We start from the raw sequence: 9,686 nt of genomic DNA on the forward strand, positions 1-9,686 counted from the left end.
GCCCGGCCCCGCCGTCCGCCCCGCGGCCCCCACCTGACCCGGCCGCGGCCACTTCTCTCAACTTGCTCCGAGGCCCCCCGAAGTACAAAGGCGACCGGAGGCCTGCAGGGCGGAGCCTGCGACCGGCGCGGGGAGGCGTGGAGCCCGCGGGGACGGCGTCCCGAGGCCGCTCGCGCTAGCACCAGCCGCTCTCCGTAGAAACTTTCTCGTGGACGCGCCGGGCCGCGGCCGCCATGTTTCTGCCGCCGCCACCGCCCCCTCCGCGCTACGGAACGCCGCCGGGGTCAAACCGCGAAGAGGCCTGCCTGCAGCTTGACCTTTCTGCGCAAACCCGGCGCTGCTAGGGCGGACCCTGGTGCGACTGGCGCGGAGAGCGTGCGGGGTGTCCCGCGTGCGGTGCAGGTCTTGGCTGGAGGACCTGCAATCAGCGATGGAGCTGGAAGCGGGGCCCACCAGGGATCGGGCGCATCACGCACCTAGGGCCCTGCTCAGTCTGTCCTGAAACTGGGGCTGCGGGGCGGGGCGGCTACACGTGGACCGTAAACACTGCCGCCGCCTGCTGCTCCGAGACGTGTATGATGTGTGGCCGCTGCCGACCGCTGAAGCTCCCGCTCAGGCCCACGTTGGAAGTCCTGTCTCCTGGCCTCGTAATGAGGCACGCCCTGCGCTCCCCGCCTAGGTGTCTTGTTACTACTATTTCATAGCAGCTGTGGAGCCCGACAGTCTTGGGGTTTCCACCCTGCTTGCGATCTGGGTTTCTTCATCTGTAAAATAGCAGTGAAATGTGTGCAAGGTTGTTGTGCATATTCGGCGAAGCTTTCCTTTCCTCTGGTATAAAACAGTGCTAAACGGGCCGTGATGTTTACTTACTGCAGCCTGTTAAAGGGGTCTTATTTACGAGGGTCGCTGTTAGAATAGGGGCCCGTGCAAACCCGTTTGGCCTTGCGGGGGAGATCGCATAGATAGGTGGGATTTTACAAGGAAGCAGCAGTGCGGCATGGCTCAGTTGATGGAGAACTAGCAAGAGGAAAACATGGGCGTGCAGGGAATTCTGGCTGCAGGGACCTAGTAGGATCCTTTTTTGAAGAAAGGCCAGAGTGACCAAAACATCTCTTGGAGGGTAGCAGAACGGGAAGGACCTGATCAGATAGAGGAGGTGGAGGGTTGTTTTGCTGAAACTGGATGTTACACGGAGTGCTTCCCTTTTCCTGGTTTCTTGCTGTTCCTACCGTCTTTTCTACGGCTCATAGCTTTCCTACCATATGTAGAAGTGATTGGTAATAACACCTACCTTGCAGGGTAATTGTGTGGATTTGTGAGATAATGTATGTACAAAAAAATACCTTAAAACTTTTAGATAGGTTATCCCCTTAGGATAAACCTCTGAGAATCCTCAAAGACCGATTGGAAGTGTAGCTCTGGAGTCCTTCCTAGCATATGTGAACTGTCGGGTTCAATCCCCTCCCCATCCTCAAATAAGCGCTGATGAGTTATATAGTCTGACCCCTTTTCATCCTCAGCTTGAATTCCCACCCGCTCCCCAGCTCTCATTTTCCTCAAATGTTAAAGCCACGTCGAGTTTTGCTCACCATTAAATCCGCTTACCACAGTGCCTGACGGTTGGATGTCAATAATTGTAAAATAAACTGGTAGTATAAAATAGACCCTCCAAAAATTACTGTTTCCTGTGCTTCTCTTATATTCGTGTTCTGTTTTTCCTGTTTCCTGAATAGAGGGTGCATTTCATTTCATTTAATAAACGTTGGGCGTTGGTGTGGGTGACAGATATAGAGGGTTAAAAACACACGTCACAACGTGTAAGTGACAGTTTTGAGTGTAATTCCAAAAAACGATCAGCAGCCAACCTCCAAATCTGTAACTCTGGTTCTCTAAGGGATATGTATTAGTTTACCATTTCCAACTACCTGCTGAGTATTTTGCTGTCACTCTTATTTCAACCTTTCATGGACACAAGGTTGTGTTCTTGTTGTTGTTGCTGTTGTTGTTTTGATGCCTGCTATTTGAAGCTCCTGTGTTTTTGCGGAATCCCTCACCTTAGGATTCTAGTGGCTGAAGGTGAAATGCCAAATACTTGGTCAGCTGATCAGGGGCACTACCTGAAAACTAATGACTGGAAAAGAGCAAATGTAAAGAGCTGGGCCTCCTAGGCATCTGCTGGAGCACCGCAAGGTAAGCACCCAGACAGCAGTGAGCCTGATTCTCCTGGAGGCATCTGGCGTTCAGTATTAGTGGTGCAGAGACGCAGGCTGCCTCTCCCGGCCAGGGCAACCCTGGAGCCCTCTCCTAATCAGTTTTATAGCCTGTGCGATTTTCCATTTAGCTCCTTAGACTGTACTCTTTAACTGCTGTAGTCTCAGGCCATGTAGATCCAAGTCTGAACCGTCTCCAGCAATCGTTTGAGCTACTTCACGTCCTCTAATAAATTTCCTGTGTGCGCAGAACAGCTCCAGCTATTTTCAGTTGCTTAGCGCAAGACCCCTCACTTAAAAAACAGCGCTCCTCCACCTTCCTCAGACAGGATCTTCTGCCCTGCGACTTTGAAATCATTTTTGATTCTTATGGTCTTGTCTGTATACTTAGGATATGTCCGTGAGATGTGTATACATGTTTGAAAGTTAATGTTAATCTGCGCACTCCAGGGGTGGATAATTAGCATTTGAAAGACACTAATTAGAAATCTTCACTGACACAGTTGGATGTACAAATGCTTTCACCATCACTATGTAAATGTGCACCAGAGGTATGTTAATTAGTATAAAGGATTCCAGTGGATTTTTTGGGGTGGAAATGAGAGTTGTTTAGGATATGCGGCTGCCTGGAATATTACACAGGCACTCCTCCCTTGGCATGAATGTGCTCGGAGGGTCTGCTGAATCTAGCACACTGAGATCTTTCAGAGTGGCTCCCGGCATGTATGCTGCTCTCTAGTACTTTGCCACAAAGTCTTGTTTGTGGCAAAGCTGGTAAATATTTTATGTGGTAGCTTTTGGTCTGAGACTTGCTTTCATTGCAGGGTACCGCCGAGTAACAAAAGGCAGTGCTTGAGCTCCTGAGAGCTGTCCTCAGTCACCAAGAGAGCCTGCTCATTTTGAGAGACTCGCTGTTCATTTTCACTCACTTTGTTTCATTTGTCATTTCCCGTCAACTTCCATTGCCTCTACCCTGGCTGGGGTCCTAACGGCCAAATTACTCCTGTAACCTCCCGCATGCTGGTGACCTCAACATCAGCCTCGTCCGAGTCTAACCCATTACGCTGGTGCCTGGTTGACGTTCTCAGAGTGCCACTCTGTGTCACTTCTGGGATGACAAGCAGTGACTTCTACAGGCGATAGAATAAAGTCTACATTCCTTAGCCTGGCACCTGAGGTCCTCCCCACCCCCGGCTTGATCTAATTTCCCCTCTGCTAGTGCTGTTTGTCTTGCAATTAGAAGTGTCAAGGTCAGTTCCTGACATCTGCAACGCGCATAGCCAAACACCAGGCTATAAAAGTCACCTGGGAACCATTTCAATGACGAGAGGTTTGAGGCTGTGCTTCCTGATGGTAGTGTAATGATCCTGATCACTAGAACATCTCTTCTCAGCATCTGCTTCCGGGCAGGCAAAGTCTGTGTGCTTTGGGCCAAGAGTTGCACCCAGTTAGTTAGGACTAGAAACACCTGTGTAAAATACAACCCTGATAGTAAAAAAAGTCAAGGAAAGGAGCATAGGGCAGCATTCTTCGTTAATGACTGATCTTGTCATAAATTCCAGTCCTGTGCAGCCAGGAGCTGCAGACGAATCCCGTAGCATCTCCTCCTGTGTACGCTCTTGTTTTCTTTTTTGTCTTTTTGAGACAGGGTCTCACTATGCAGTTCAGGCTGGCCTTGAACTCACTTTGTAGCCCAGGCTGGACTGGAACTCACAGCAATCCTCCTGCCTCAGCCTCCCCAGTGCTGGGATTACAGGCGTGCGCCACCAGGCCCAGCCTTGTTTTAATTCTTATTTCAATTCCTCTTTCAGTTTTTCAGTGTAGGCCTGAGTCTAAAGTAACAACTGTTCCCCATAGGCAGTCTCCCTTGTAACACTGTGTGACAGTTTGAATTTACAAAGTGCTTTCACCTGTATGATGTCATCTTCACAAAAATCCAATGGTGTAAATATTTTCATCGACATTTACCAATAACGTAACCAAGGTCCACAGAAACTGGTTATTCCAGGTTCTCATAAGAATAGCAGACACTTAAACCTTAGTCATTTGCCTTAATCCTCTAGGGGCCCTTGAGTGCAGCTTTCTAAATGTCAGCTGCCGACCTCTCTGCGGGTATCACAGGTACTGCCCTCTCACTGCCCTTCCCAGTAACTGGGGAAGGGTTCACAGTGATGACTCTTGGCTACAGCTCAGAATCATAAAGAATTTTCTGTGTGTTTTTTTTCTTAACAGTATTGGGGATTGAACCGAGGGCCTTTGCTCAGAGATATGTCCCCAAGCCTTCTTTTGGAAGCCCCAGGCTGGGCTCCCAAATTATAACCCCTCCTGCCTCAAACTCCCAGAATGCTGGGATTACAGGTGTGCACCACTATGCCTGGTGCATCTGGAAGTGTGTGTGTGTGTTGTGTGTGTGTGTGTGTGTGTGTGTGTGTGCGTGTGTGTATGCATTCAAGTGTTCCCACTTCCCTGGTCTAGTGATTCTAATGTAAACAAGGGTCAAGGACTACTGAGTTCTTCTTATCCTTAGTGTAGAATTTTCCAGATGTCCTCAGAAAAGTTGCCCACATGACCTGGGAACTAGTTAGAAATGCAGATTGTCTCCCCATATCCCGAGCTCTACTCAATCAGGGGAGCTCTTCAGGAAAAAAAAACAACCCAGATTTTAGGGTTAGGTTCAGATGTTTGTGCCTCCTGTTACTTCATGTTTTTAATTTATAGGTTGAATTTTTGAGACTCTGTTTCATATCTTCTATGTACCTATAATTCATGTACTATCAAAAATGTCTTCTTATTCATTATTTATTTTGACAAGCAGAACAGGGTAAGACAGGTCTTGGAACTGGACTCTATGAGTTTATTCCACCTACGCTGGCTCTGTATTACCCACCTGTAAAATGGAGATAGTAATGTATTCATTCACAGTGTTGTAAGAGTTGAAGGAGTTAATATATGTGAAGTATGTAGAGCAGTGTCAGAAAGTTCTTAATCAATAGCCATTTTTATTTAGAATAATTGAACCTCTTAGGCTTCTTTTAGTTTTTCCTACACCTTTTCGTATCAGCATCTAATGCTCAGAACTCAACAGCTACGAATACTCACTGTATCTTTTGTCTGTATTACATCTTATTGTAAAAAGGAAAATGATTATTTGACATTTACATGTAAAGGAATTTAGCCCAACTATTATTATTATTGTTATTATTTTGGCAGTACCCGGGATTGAACCACATAGAGCTATACTGTGAACCGCTCCCACACACACCTGTTTTTGTTTTTTTGAGATGGAGTCTCACCCAGTTTTTAAATTGCGCAGGCTCAAAGATTTGTGATCTTTCTGCTTCAGCCTCCCAGAGTGCTGGGATTACAGGCACGGACCACACGTTCTCCTCCCTCTCCTCACTGCTCCTTCTTCCTGTTTTGAGACAAGGTCTCCATATCAGTGGAGGTGAACCTGTGCCCCGTGCTGCAGCCGGCAGTTTGTGTCATTGAAAGCTCTAAAAGGTTCGCCTTTGCTGCCCTCTGTAGTCCAAGCTGTCCTTGAACTCTCTTTATAGCTCAAACTGGTCTCAAATTCTTGATCCTTCTGCCTCAGATTGCCCAGTGCTGGGATTGCAGGAAGGTGCGAGCATATCCACCTGTATCCCTGCGGCTTATCCAAAAATTACTTTCACATATATCCCGAGTTAGTAGTTTTTATTGAATAGGGCAACAACTTTTAGGTGTTTGTGTTCAGTATTCACTGATAGGTTTTTCCAGCGCAGAGAGAAGTAAAGCAGAATAAAATGCCTTTATTGTGGGTGCAGAGAAGACCACAAGGAAAGAGAGAGGTGGAACTTCTGAGGGTCTTTTGTGCGGTCCAAGGTTAAATAGTCCCAGGATGGAGGCGGGGATTAGGAGGCGGACAGCCTGACATGGCAGACCAGGATTGGGTGGGAGTGTGGGAAAAGGGAACAGGATATTACCAAAAGGGAAGTAGGAAGTCGTAATCTGACTCAGTGGAAGAAAGGTGGGGCTTAGCACAGGGCCTCTAGTGGCCAGTGCCATATTGGCTGGATGCCACAGTGACTCAGCATCACACATGACCTCCAGCGTCATGTTGGCTGGGTGCCATAGCAACTCAGCAGGAATTACAGTGGGGCAAGAAACCAATCATTCCCTTCTTTTGGTTATAGGGGGTGATGACTCCTCTTAAACTGCTTCCTGCTGAACAGGGGAGTAGCTATGATAGGGGACGAGGGGACAATGGGTGTTGCCTCCATGAACGCCAGTGCTGGGGATGTCTACTAGAGCGATGAGTTCATTGGCTGTAACTGCAGAAGCCTGGATTGAGTAAAACTAGACAAAAGTTTAAAAATGCAGAGCCCTACAAGTAAACAGGTTATTATCATGATTATAGGGCCCAGAAGAGGTAGCAAGAAAGGTGCCCATGACCTAAATGTGTCATTCCACTGGGACCATGGTGTAGAGGGAGAGAGGTAGATTTTTATCTCTGGGCATTTATGCTCAAGCCAGGTGTGAAGATTTTTTACCTTGTCCATAACAATCCCAGATTCCTTTACAAAGTAGCAACATTCTTCTCCCAGCATAGCACAGGTACCTCCTCTTTCAGCTGTCAGGACATCAAGGGCATGTTGATTTTGGAGAGTGCTGCAAGGCTATTAATTTGGTTTTGAAGGATGGCCTGTTTTATTAATTTTATTTTTTTATTTAGGACAGAGATCAGCTATGGTTTCATTTAAGGCCTGCTGAGTATAGTTACTTAAGGCCTTGATATGTATCATATAACACTCTCTTTAGACAAGATCTGGTGGTTTTCAGTAACAGGAATCTAGCATATTTATCACCGTTTTATCTTTATAGTTACTTGGAGTTTTGTAGTCTCTAGGCAAGTGAGACCTGTATTAATTAAAATTCACTTCTTGCTATCTCACAAGGTCAGTTAATTCTCCTTAGGATTTACCTTGGAACCATGTACGGTGCCTTTCAGTACTTCTGTCAGTGTCAGCCATCTGGATGAGTCACAGCCATTGCTTGACCAAGGTGCTTTCTGTGAAAGCTTGGGAGACTTTTTCTCCTGGTGACTCTCCTTAGGCACACTATACACCATAGAATCATTTTCCTCTGTGGTCCCATCATCTCCTTGATCAGAAGATCAGGGACCCACCTGAGTTACATGATGTTGCAGCAGAGGTTCTCTTATGTCCTGAGTCTTTACTGACCTCAGAGGCCAAGGGACAAATATTGGCTGTCCTCTTAGCCCATCTGTCTTTCTAATTTGGCCTCCAAACCTCAGTTGGTGAACATTCAGAAGAGAAGATTAATGACATTATATTGTAATGGGAGCAGTGAACTTAATTATTAAAATTTTACTTGCATATTAAGCACCTTGAAATATAAAGTACAGCCAGAGAACTATTACTTCTTACCAATCATGGATGTTCTAGTAATTGAACACCTGTGGAATGTTAACAGACAAGAGTTATATAGCTTTACAAAGAAAACTGGAAGTCAAAATCATACATAGTATTGTAACATAACAAGCATGATGACATTTTTATAGCACAGTAGAATAACCCTTTTAGTCATCATCCCCATCTAATACATAAGGAGAGTTTTATCTAACTTGTCCTTAGGATGTCATTTAAGAAATTTGTAACATTGTCTGGGTTGTTTAATATCTAAGCATTTCTAAAGGTAGTGGCATATACATAGCATGTACATCACATAAGTTTTTGTTAAAAGGTTAACATTTAAATGATGACCTCACGTTGGCCTGACATGAGTCTCTTAATACAAGTATGTGGAGCACAAAAGAAACGCAGATGTCTAAATCTGAAAGAAAATGTCTATGACTTTTATAAACAATCCCAGTTTTACATTTTAGAATATTGTACATTTGGAAGGCATGAATGCATTTAATATACCATGAAATTGACAATAATGAATTATTATTTTGTTTTTTAATTTAGTTTTGTACCAATAACATCTTTTAATCAAAAATACCTTCATGTCTTATTTTCGAAAACTTGACCTTCTGAGAATGGCTAGTGTAAACATATCACAATAATATATTTTGAAGAATATTTATTGAGATGTCTCCCATAAGGCTATGGAGATTATTGGGGCTCCTTATTAATGAATAAAAACTGGTTAATGTTATTTCAGGCTGCTGCTTTTTTTCTTTTTTTTTTTTTTTTTTTTTTGGTTTTTCTCCCGTACCAGGAACCAAACTCACGACCTTGCGCTTGCCAGGCAGGCACTTTGCCACTGAGCTAAATCCCCAGCCCCATGGTTTTTTATTGATCAATTGGAGTCCTGTCCAACAATCTCTTTTCACCCTAAGGGATTTTTATTTAATTATCTTAACCCTTTTTTTCTGTCCTATGAAAAGCCAATCATAATTTGACACATCAGTTTTTGAACAGTGAGAGACTCTCAAGGTATAATATATCATGACATTTGTAAGACCAATTTTAACATAATTTCGAACAGCCAGAAACTTGGTGGAAACAAATCTTTAATATAGATAATATTTATGTATAAGCCAAATTAGATTACAGACAATTGTCTCAAAAATCAAAAAATATAAAGGAAGAAAAATTTGTTGAGCTCAAATAAAACAGCTGTTTACAGATTGGATAGAGAGGCAAACAAACAAGAACACATATAACAAGACAAATTTGCTTATAAAATCAGAGTGTACTCAAATGCTTTTGGCCAAATTGAATTATAATAATTTTATAATTTTTTAAGTTTGTAATTATAAAGACTAGTCAGAACCTTACTTGTATTTGTTGTGGGTCAGTTAGAGATCTCTTATAAGAATTTGGAAAAAATTAAGACTTTTCATCTGTCCTTTCTTTGCTGAGAAAGAGTTGAGTTGAGAATGGTGAAAAGATCTTTATAATGCAAATCATAAGAACTGGTGACAAATTCTAACTCTGAAATATATCTGTGGGGATCAGCTGCAAAAGCCCCCAATTTATTAGAAATTTGTGAAAGGTCAGAGAGGGTAAAAGGAACATGGATATGAACTAGCCCTTCAGGGCTGGCTTATTCCCGAAGAGAGCACACATGTTGAGATTGAGACAAATTAGGGGGTGGTAAAGGGTGAGTAGAGTCTGGGGGTAGTGGTGGCGAGCAAGTGTAGTCAGGGCAAGATGGCGGAGGGTGGTCTTGTGGCCTGCAGCAAGATGGCTGCTGGTGAGCATGTAACTCATGACAAGATGGCCGCTGGTGGCCATGGGACTTAAAACAAGATGGTCGCCAGTGACCATGTGGTTCATCACAAGATGGTCGCCGATGGCCATGTGGCTGGCAGTCGCCATCTTGTGACTTTTTACCATAAGCCCTCTTAGATTGGGTGTGGTGGGCCGGAGGCAAGGAAGGCAACATGGGAAGGGAAGAAGAGGAATAAGAACCTTGAGATGAAATAGACATTGTATCTGGAGAGGATGGGGACCTGTCAACTAATTG

The 9,686-nt window shown here is 44.4% G+C and overlaps 1 protein-coding gene across 3 annotated transcripts in view; it reads right to left on the bottom strand.

Moving 5' to 3' along the window:
* The window catches only part of Tmem168 (transmembrane protein 168), a 30,350-nt gene extending 28,670 nt beyond the window's left edge, over positions 1–1,680 (bottom strand). Inside the window, exon 1 of one of the 3 annotated variants that reach the window (XM_005388107.2) lies at positions 477–1,680. The gene's annotated coding sequence lies outside the window, so the exon portion shown is untranslated. Of the gene's footprint in view, positions 1–33; positions 124–476 lie in introns of those variants that run through there. The other 2 variants (XM_005388106.2, XM_013516064.1) reach the window with 2 other exon arrangements.
* Between the last annotated feature and the right edge of the window lie 8,006 nt (positions 1,681–9,686).

This window comes from Chinchilla lanigera, unplaced genomic scaffold (genome assembly GCF_000276665.1).
Source record: "Chinchilla lanigera isolate Chin_1 unplaced genomic scaffold, ChiLan1.0 scaffold00031, whole genome shotgun sequence".
In the NCBI taxonomy this organism is placed as follows: Eukaryota; Metazoa; Chordata; class Mammalia; order Rodentia; family Chinchillidae; genus Chinchilla; species Chinchilla lanigera.